Consider the following 10,481-nt stretch of genomic DNA (forward strand, 5'->3'; position numbering starts at 1 on the left):
CCTCTGAAATGCAGTAGACCAAAAAGGTCAAGAGGATAAAGGTCACATGTGCTAGAAATAAAAGATACTGTTTTTCTTCTTGTACTGTCACAAAGTGCCTATAAGGATTAGCCTCTTCAGAAGGTAGAATTTGATGTACCAGCAAACTGCTTCTTTTTATTCTCATGCTTTGCTGTTCTTAATTTTGTCTTCTCCTCTTCTGGTATCTGCTCTCTTGAACTGTTGAATACCAGCTTCTCTCAACTTCCAGTCTTGTAGGAGGGGGGGGGGGAAACCCAAACAAACAACAACAGGGAAGAAAATGTCCACTCTCCACAGGGAAAGGAAACATATTTCCTTTCCATCTGTTAGTGCACATGTTTTAATGAAGCATGGAAAATAATTCAGGATCACAGCCAAGAAAATATTCTGAGGGTCAGAGGTGACAACTAAGTGATATATGTCTCTCATGAGCCTATCAAAGGGTTAACTTTAACCAAAGGGCATAGAAGTCATTCGTATATTTAAGCAATCTAAATGTCAATCTGCATTAAATTTTCCAGTGTGAATAATGTTACATTCCCAGCAATACTTTCAACTAAGGTGGTAAGAACATTATCCAAAGACAAAGTGAAAATAACCAGAAGTTAAAACAAAATCTGTAATGAGGACCTCATTTGGATGGACCATAAAATTTACCTTCTTTTTTTTCTGGAGAGAGTATTCATACTTTAGGGCTGAATGCTCACTGATATCAGAAATATGCATTATTTTTTTGTTGATGTTATTGTTCCAAACAGAACATATGCATTTTTACAGAGAAACTTGATGAACCCTGAAACTTAAATCCATGGTTTTATATAATATATACATCCTGTATACTCACATACTAATCAATATTTTATTGAATATTATTAAAACAGAATAAAAAACATGCTTAATGAAATCAACACAATAATTAACCTTATAGGACCATCATTTGTAATCTCATCAGAGTTTGAAACAAAAATATTTACAAATATCTGAGAAATAAACCTAACAGGACGTCCTTAGCCTGAAATAATATTCTTTTAAAAAATCTAACATACATTGAAAATCTATACCAGAGAATAAATTGTAACTTTCATATTTATAAAATAATCCTGAAAAGTTCTATTTTTGTAAAAACCAGCAAGCCACTTCCAGAAATGTTGCCAAAAAAAACACCTTTCAGAGAGTTGTTTGGGAAGTTGCCAGGAGTCAAGACAGACTTGAAATCACAAATTTATGTGACAGGACTGGCCAAAATTTTGGTGGCAAAAGTTTGAACATAGTTTTGAATAACGTTTTCAGGGGCACACTTCCAAACACAGGGTAAACTCTGGAATACAGTGAGATTCCTCATTTTTTTTCTTTCTTCTACTCAAATCTATTAATCATATTCATTAGTAATCATCATTAAATATTATAATCGATTCCAATTAAGCATTTATTTTCAATAATTCAATTATCAGTTGAAAAATAATTATGTGTCATTTTATGTACTTCATGAATTAAATTAAGTACTTCATTAATAACACTGAGAAGCAGTTTATATAATGGGGAAAATGCTGGACTAGAAACTGGAAGATTCTATGTTCCATCCATCTCTTACTGGGAGATCCTAACTTCCATCCATCTCTTACCAACAGAAGGCAAATGACTTTCCTTCCTGCATACATCCCCAGCACTTCTACCTTCCTGCTGCACCCAGTCACTTAAGTACCTCTATGATCTGCAATGTTTCTCTTAAGCACTCCCTTGCATCCTTCACTATGGCAGTATTACAATAAAAATAAAATAAAAATAAAGAAAATAGTAAGACAAGACCACTCACTTTAGATGATTTCAAATCACCAGGACCAGATGGATTGCACACCAAAGAGCTGGCAGAATTGATCGGAGAATCACTAAATCATGTCTTTCAAAGATCTGGAGCACTAGGGAACTACCAGATGATTGGTAAAAGTCTGGTATGATTCTCATATCCCCCCAAAAAAGGGGGGGGACTACAAACCTATCAGCCTGACATCAATACCAGGGAAGATTCTGGAAAACAAAATCAAGCAATGAATCTGTAAACACGTAGATGCAAGCAAAGTTATAACTAGAAGCTGACAGATTGTGCCAGAAAAATCTCATTGTTTGACAAAATGTCAAAATTAGTGGACCAGCAAAATGCTGCGTATATAATTTACTTGGACTTCAGTAAGATATTTGATAAAGTATACCACAACCTTTTATTTGGCAAGATAGAAAATGTGGGTTAGACAGCATTGCCACCAAATGGACTTATAACTGGCTGACCAACCACACTCAACATGTAATCCTTAATGGAATTGCATCTACATTGAGGGAAGAATGCAGTGGGGTACTTCAAGACTCTTTCTTAGGCCCAGTACTCTTTACATGCACAGGTACAGAATAGGTGTTACCTAGCTCAGTAGTAGTAACTGTGAGAAGGATCTTTAAGTCCTAGTGGACAATTACTCAAATATGATCTAGCAGTATGATGCAGCTGCCAAAACAGCCAATACATGCTGCTTTAACAGAGGGATAGAATTAAGATCATATGAAGTATTGTTGTTGTTGTTAGCTGCGAAGTCGTGTCCGACCCATCGCGACCCTATGGACAACATTCCTCCAGGCCTTCCTGTCCTCTACCATCTTCTGGAGTCCATCTAAGCTCACGCCTACTGCTTCAGTGACTCCATCCAGCCACCTCATTCTCTGTCGTCCCCTTCTTCTATTGCCCTCGATCTTTCCAAGCATTAGGCTCTTCTCCAGTGAGTCCTTCCTTCTCATTAGGTGGCCAAAGTTTTCATGGCAAAGATACTGGAGTGGGTTGCCATTTCCTTCTCCAGTGGATCACGTTTTGTCAGAACTCTCAGCTATGACCTGTCCGTCTTGGGTGGCCCTGCACGGCATAGCTCATAGCTTCATTGAATTACGCAAGCCCCTTCGCCACGACAAGGCAGTAATCCATGAAGGGGATGAAGTATTAGTACAATTTTATAATTCCATGGTAAGACCACACTTGGAATATTGCATCCAGTTTTGGTCATCATGACATAAAAAAGATGTTGAGATTCTAGAAAGATTGCAGAGAAGAGCAACAAAGATGATTAGGGGACTTGAGGTTAAAACATATGAAGAACAATTGCAGGAATTGGGTATGTCTAGTTTAATGAAAAGAAGGACAAGGGGTGACATGATAGGAGTGTTCCAACATCTAAGTGCTGCCACAAAGAAGAGGGGTCAACCTATTCTTCAAAGCACCTGAAGGTAAAACAAGAAGCTATGGATGGAAACAATCAAAGAGAGAAGCAACCTAGAACTGAGGAGAATTTTCCTAACAGTGAAAACAATTAATCAGTGGAATAGCTGGCTTTCAGAAGTTGTGGGTATTTCATCACTGGAAGTTTTTAAGAAGAAATTGGACAACTTGTCTGAAATGGTATAGGATTTCATGCTTGAGCAGGGGGTTGGATTAGAAGCTCCCTTTCAAGTCTTTTCTGTTATTCAATTATTCTGATCATACACACAAGCATACCTTCCCTGACCTGCACCATACCTCGTATGCACTCCTTGCACCCTTGGACATCCTCTTTGAGTCATACTATGCTTCTCATGCACTTCCCTCACACTTTCATGTGTCATATCTAATCTTTGCAATGCTCTCACACATACCCTTGCACCCTCCACAACCTTTCCCTGCACCTTCACAAACTGTCCTCAACTCTACCCTGTGCTCCCATGTACCCCCTCACTTTTTCCTCCACCCAACAGCAGTCATTTACCTGCCTAACACTTTGGGATTTGCAACTTTCCACATTCTTTAGCTGTGGAAAGTCAGTAGGAAGTTGCCTCATTGAATAACCATGGGATTTGTTTAATGACAGCAACCTGGACTACAAGGAGTCCCATCATTAAATGACACAGTTGTGCTTTACAACCACATTGCTTACTGATGGAAATTCCAGTCCCAGATGCTGTTGTAAGTCAAGGAATACCTGGCCATAGAGTCTGTATGCACGAGATATATCTTGCAACAGTTCTTTAACCATGAGTACTCCAGGGTGTACTAGATAGCAACCTTGGCAATGTCTACCAATTTAAGGACAACTGCTGAACAAAAGTGACAGGTTTGGGAATAGTACATAAGTGTGAGAGATTGTAGAGAGATAGGGAAAGGAGTGAAAGAGAACATAAGCATCATGAATCAAGAGATAGCTGTTGAGTCAGATGTTAGCTTACCTCAAAATCAACAACTTAGTCAAGGTTGAGAGACACTTTGGAAAAGCATTTCAAATCTCAAGAGACTTAACTAAGTAACTAACAAAGAAACTGGAAATTCCTCTAGCGTGTCAAGATTCTGTGTATTTACATGGTAATACTATTAAAGATACTTTTTTTAAATCCCATTTATATCCCACCCTTCTCCGAAGACTCAGGGCGGCTTACAATCTAAAGCACAAATCAATGTGCTTAGCAATAGCCTTCATTCTATGTATATGCCTGCTTATTAGGGCTTTCGGGGGCCCCCAAGCGGCATTATTACAAAGTCAGCTTATTGCCCCCAACAATCTGGGTCCTCATTTTACCTACCACGGAAGGATGGAAGGCTGAGTCAACCTTGAGCCTGGTGGGACTCTAACCTGTACTAATTGCAGGCAGCTGGTGTTACTTTATGGAAAACGTTCTAGTTCTTGCTTCTTTAATCTCGCTCAGTTGTGTGGATTTTGATATTAAGATGTACTTGCTATAGCCACACTAGTGGCTTCTTGAATAGATCAATGATTCCAGTTTCTTTCCTTTCCTTTTAAATAAGTCTTTAATGTACCAGTTTTTAGTTTAGTTTATCATGCTCTGACTGTAGAAAGCTCATTGCTTTCAATTTTGAATGCCGCACAGGAAGCATCATAGTTAAGATGGGTGGGCTCATTTGATAAAGTGTTAAAGGGCTTTAATTGCTCAGCCAACTTGCCTGATCCATATCAAAGTCCTTAAGTTACTTTGCATGCTGCTTCTGTTGCACCTACTGAATATTCATTTGTGCTATTTTATCCTCTGAAACAGTTTTGAGATACAGTTTGATTAAAATATGGAAGAAACAAATGAAACTGGATAAATTTCACTTTGTATGGATGTGTGTGTGACTGTGTGTGTGGATTAAAAACAGCCATGCTTAGTGGGTTAGGACACTGAGCTTGTCGATCAGAAGGTCGGCAGTTTAGCAGGTCAAATCCCGAGTGCCACGTAACAGAGTGAGCGCCTGTTACTCGTCCCGGCTTCTGCCAACCTAGGAGTTCGAAACCACGTAAAAATGCAAGTAGAAAAATAAGGACCACTACGGTGGGAAGGTAACAGCATTCCATGCGCCTATGGTGTCTAGTCATGCCAGCCACATGACCACGGAGATGTCCTCGGACAAGCACTGGCTCTTCGGCTTTGAAACGGAGATGAGCACCGGCCCCTAGAGTCGGAAATGACTAGCATGCATGTGCGGGGGAACCTTTACCTTTACCTTTACCTAAAAGATGCAGAAAAGTATCCATTAAATATTACTTTGACAATCACCTTTCTTTTGTTTGTTTAGCTTAGAGTGAACAGAAATACAGAAGATGGGATCTCCTTTTCAAATAATTGGTTTTTATGAGCCAATATTCTTTCTAAAATCACAGATTAAGTACCTCAGCTCCATCTTGATTGGCTGTGGATAATTCAGGGTCAGAAACTTTTCAATAAGCAAACCAATAAAAAATAAGATTTCTTAAAAGTAGCAGCTGCCCGCCCCTGACTACAAAAACAATTAGATTTAATAAACACAATACAGTCCAAACATGGCTTAAAGCACTGCAATATTTCAGGACTGGTCCTGCCATTTTCTAATCCATTATCACAGCTGCTCACCTTATCACCCTCTTAGGCAGGCTTGGCTGCTCATAAGTATCTTAGACAGGTCTCTGGAGGGTTGCCTTTAGAAGAAAGTATAATTGCAAGGGCTCTGCTGAAAAAGAAAGGTTACCATCTGGGATTGTGAACCTTGTAGAAGTCAAAAAAGGAAGCAACAACCACTTCTCTTTACTTTCACCCTTCACATGACACGCCAGAAAGGATCTTAGAAATGAAAGAGTAAAATCTGAGAAAAGGTAAGAAAAATACAATGAAAGTGGGAAAAATACAGTTGGAAAAGTTCATTTGTACACTTTTGATGACTGACAAATAAGTAATTAGGGAGAGAGAGGAGGAGGAGGAGGAGGAAATTAAATGCAAGAAAATGCCTATTTTACATTATTTTTATTCAAAAAGGGAATATTTTTCAAAATAATATTGTGGAACTGATTCTTAGCACCTTAACTTTCAAATTTGCCATATATCCAGATATTAATATTATTACTGCTTCATTATTACCATTATGTTTCTGGTATTCACAATAACTGAAATAGTAGCTCAGAAAGGACTTACATGGGGGAAAAAGAGCATTGTGAACTAGAAAAATGCTAGAAATTAGAACAATCAACAGCTTTACAACTGTTCAAACTGCCACTAGGCTTATTTTCTTTGAACTTAGATCATTTAGTGGACTAAAATGTTTGGGGCATAAAAGTTTCTAGTTGTTACTTTCAGTTCATTTTCCCTTTTCTTGTTTCTTAATAGTTTGAAATTCATTTTTTCTAATGCAATCTTGATATAACCATACATAATTGACATTAACAGTTATGTATATATACATCATATATACATATAAGAGGTGGTAGCAGTGGCAACTAGCAATATGGCAGTGGTGAGTGCTACTCAGATGTGCCTGACCGTCCTAGTGCAGAAAATGACAGTAACACTAAGGAGAGAATAGGGAGTAGGATTAAACCAACAGTAAAGTTGGTTTAGAGCAGACCATCTTATTTGTCTCTTGAGAAATCTATATGCGGGCCAAGAAGCAACAGTGAGAACTGGACAGGGAACCACTGATTGGTTCAAAATTGGGAAAGGAGTCCGGCAAGGCTGTATACTGTCGCCTTGCCTATTTAACTTATATGCAGAGCACATCATGAGAAAGGCAGGGCTAGATGAATCAAAAGTTGGAATTAAGATTGCCGGAAGAAACATCAACAACCTAAGATATTTATTTATTTATTTATTTATTTATTTATTTATTTATTTATTTATTTATTTATTTATTTATTTATTTATTTATTTTATTGCATTTATATACCGCCCTTTCCCTGAGGACTCAGGGTGGTTTACAGGGAGTTAAAAATCAACCATACAAAAGTTAAAACCCAATTTAAAAAATATTAAATCAACCCTGTACTATTAAAACCCCAATTAAAATGAATGTCTCCTCAGCCTGGGCCCGAGAGCTCAAAGAGCCAGGTCTTCAGGCCCCGGCGGAATGATCGGAGGTCGGGAGCAGTCCTCAGCTCCACCGGCAGCTGGTTCCAGAGGGCAGGCGCCCCCACTGAGAAGGCCCTATCCCTGGGTGTCACCCGCCGGCAATCTCTTACCGGCGGGACCCTGAGCAGACCCTCCCTGTCCAACCCATTGCGACCCTATAGACAACGTTCCTCCAGGCCTTCCTGTCCTCTACCATCTTCTGGAGTCCATTTAAGCTCACGCCTACTGCTTCAGTGACTCCATCCAGCCACCTCATTCTCTGTCGTCCCCTTCTTCTATTGCCCTCAATCTTTCCCAGCATTAGGCTCTTCTCCAGTGAGTCCTTCCTTCTCATTAGGTGGCCAAAGTTTTTGAGTTTTAGCTTCAGGATCTGGCCTTTTAAAGAGCAGTCAGGGTTGATCTCCTCTAGGACTGACTGGTTTGATCGCCTTGCAGTCCAAGGGACTCACAGGAGTCTTCTCCAGCACCACAGTTCAAAGGCCTCAATTCTTTGGCGCTCAGCCTTTTTTATGTTCTAACTTTCACTGCCATACATTGCAACTGGGAAGACCATAGCCTTGACTATACACACTTTTGTTGACAGGGTGATATCTCTGCTTTTTAGTGTACTGTCAAGATTTGCCATGGCTTTCCTCCTGAGGAGCAAGCGTCTTTTAATTTCTTGGCTACAGTCCCCATCTGCAGTGATCTTGGAGCCCAGGAAAATAAAATCTGTCACTTCTTCCATTTCTTCCCCATTTATTTGCCAGGAATTGAGAGGGCCAGATTCCATGATCTTGGTTTTCTTAATGATAAGTTTCAACCCAAGTTTTGCACTCTCCTTCTTCACCCACAACAAGAGGCTCTTTAGTTCTTCTTCACTTTCTGCCATTAGAGTGGTATCCTCTGCATATCTTAGGTTGTTGATATTTTTTCCGGCAATCTTAATTCCAACTTTTGATTCATCTAGCCCTGCTTTTCTCATGATGTGCTCTGCATATAAGTTAAATCTTTCCAAATTCTATGATATATATCAATTCTAATAACTTTCTTTTAAAAATTAAATATAAGATGAGTTTCTATCTATATCATTACAACTAATATATTCTATAAATCATCTTAACCATACATCAATTGTTAACATACTATCTTTTGATATATCATTCCAAATTCTATAATATACAGGTGAAACTCGAAAAATTCGAATATCGTGCAAAATTTCATTTATTTCAGTAATGCAACTTAAAAGGGGAAACTAATGTATGAGATAGACTCATTACATGCAAAGCAAGATAGTTCAAGCCGTGATTTGACATAATTGTGATGATTATGGCTTACAGCTCATGAAAACCCCAAATCCACAATCTCAGTAAATTAGAATATTGTGAAAAGGTGCAATATTCTAGGCTCAAAGTGTCCCACTCTAATCAGCTAATTAAGCCATAACACCTGCAAAAGGTTCCTGAGCCTTTAAATGGTCTCTCAGTCTGGTTCATTAGGAATCACAATCATAAGGAAGACTGCTGACCTGACAGTTGTGCAGAAAACCATCATTGACACCCTCCATAAGGAGGGAAAGCCTCAAAAGGTAATTGCAAAAGAAGTTGGATGTTCCCAAAGTGCTGTATCAAAGCACATTAATAGAAAGTTATGTGGAAGGGAAAAGTGTGGAAGAAAAAGGTGCACAAGCAGCAGAGATGACTGCAGCCTGGAGAGGATTGTCAGGAAAAGGCCATTCAAAAGTATTGGGGACTTTCACAAGGAGTGGACTGAGGCTGGAATCAGTGCGTCAAGAGCCACCACACACAGACGGATCCTGGACGTGGGCTTCAAATGTCGTATTCCTCTTGTCAAGACTCTCCTGAACAACAAACAACGTCAGAAGCGTCTTACCTGGGCTAAAGAAAAACAGACCTGGTCTGTTGCTCAGTGGTCCAAAGTCCTCTTTTCTGATGAGAGCAACTTTTGCATCTCATTTGGAAACCAAGGACCCAGAGTCTGGAGGAAGAATAAAGAGGCACACACTGCAAGATGCTTGAAGTCCAGTGTGAAGTTTCCAGTCTGTGTTGATTTGGGGAGCCATGTCATCTGCTGGTGTGGGTCCACTGTGCTTCATTAAGTCCAGGGTCAATGCAGCCGTCTACCAGGAGATTTTGGAGCACTTCATGCTTCCTTCCTCAGACAAGCTTTATGGGGATGCTGACTTCATTTTGCAGCAGGACTTGGCACCTGCCCACACTGCCAAAAGCACCAAAACCTGGTTCAATGACCATGGGATTACTGTGCTTGATTGACCAGCAAACTCTCCTGACCTTGCCAAGAGAAAGATGAGAGACATGAGACCGAACAATGCAGAAGAGCTGAAGGCCGCTATTGAAGGAAGGCCGCTGAGGTCTTCCATAACGACCTCAGCAGTGCCACAGGCTGATAGCTTCCATGCCACGCTGCATTGAGGCAGTAATTGCTGTAAAGGGGGCCCAAACAAAGTACTGAGTACATATGCATGCTTATACTTTTCAGAGGTCCAATATTGTTCTATGTACACTCCTTGTTTTATTGATTGCATATAATATTCTAATTTTCTGAGATTGTGGATTTGGGGTTTCCATGAGCTGTATGCCATAATCATCACAATTATGACAAATCACGGCTTGAACTATCTTGCTTTGCATGTAATGAGTCTATCTCATATATTAGTTCCCCCTTTTAAGTTGCATTACTGAAATAAATGAAATTTTGCATGATATTCTAATTTTTCGAGTTTCACCTGTAGTTCAAAATTATATTCTAAAAGCTTAATTTTGTTTTCCCTTACAGATCTAAAACCTAAATGTAAAATCAGTTATATTTTTAAGAGATTCCCCTTAATCCATTAAAAGGTGTTTTTATAGGATTCCCCCCCCACAAAAAAAAACAAGTTCAGTTTTTTTTAAATCTAACTCTTGCCTTCCTTTTGTGTCAATCAGGCTTCCCTTTTAGCGTCTTTAAATTCTCAAATGTATCTCCCTTTCTTCCTATACCCCTTATTTGAATCTAGGGAGAGTATGCAAATGTCAGTTTTGCAACAAAAAAAGTGTCCCCTTTGTAACCATTGAAGTTTTGCTTTA

The sequence above is a fragment of the Vipera berus genome (genome assembly GCF_964194415.1).
Source record: "Vipera berus genome assembly, chromosome: 2".
In the NCBI taxonomy this organism is placed as follows: Eukaryota; Metazoa; Chordata; class Lepidosauria; order Squamata; family Viperidae; genus Vipera; species Vipera berus.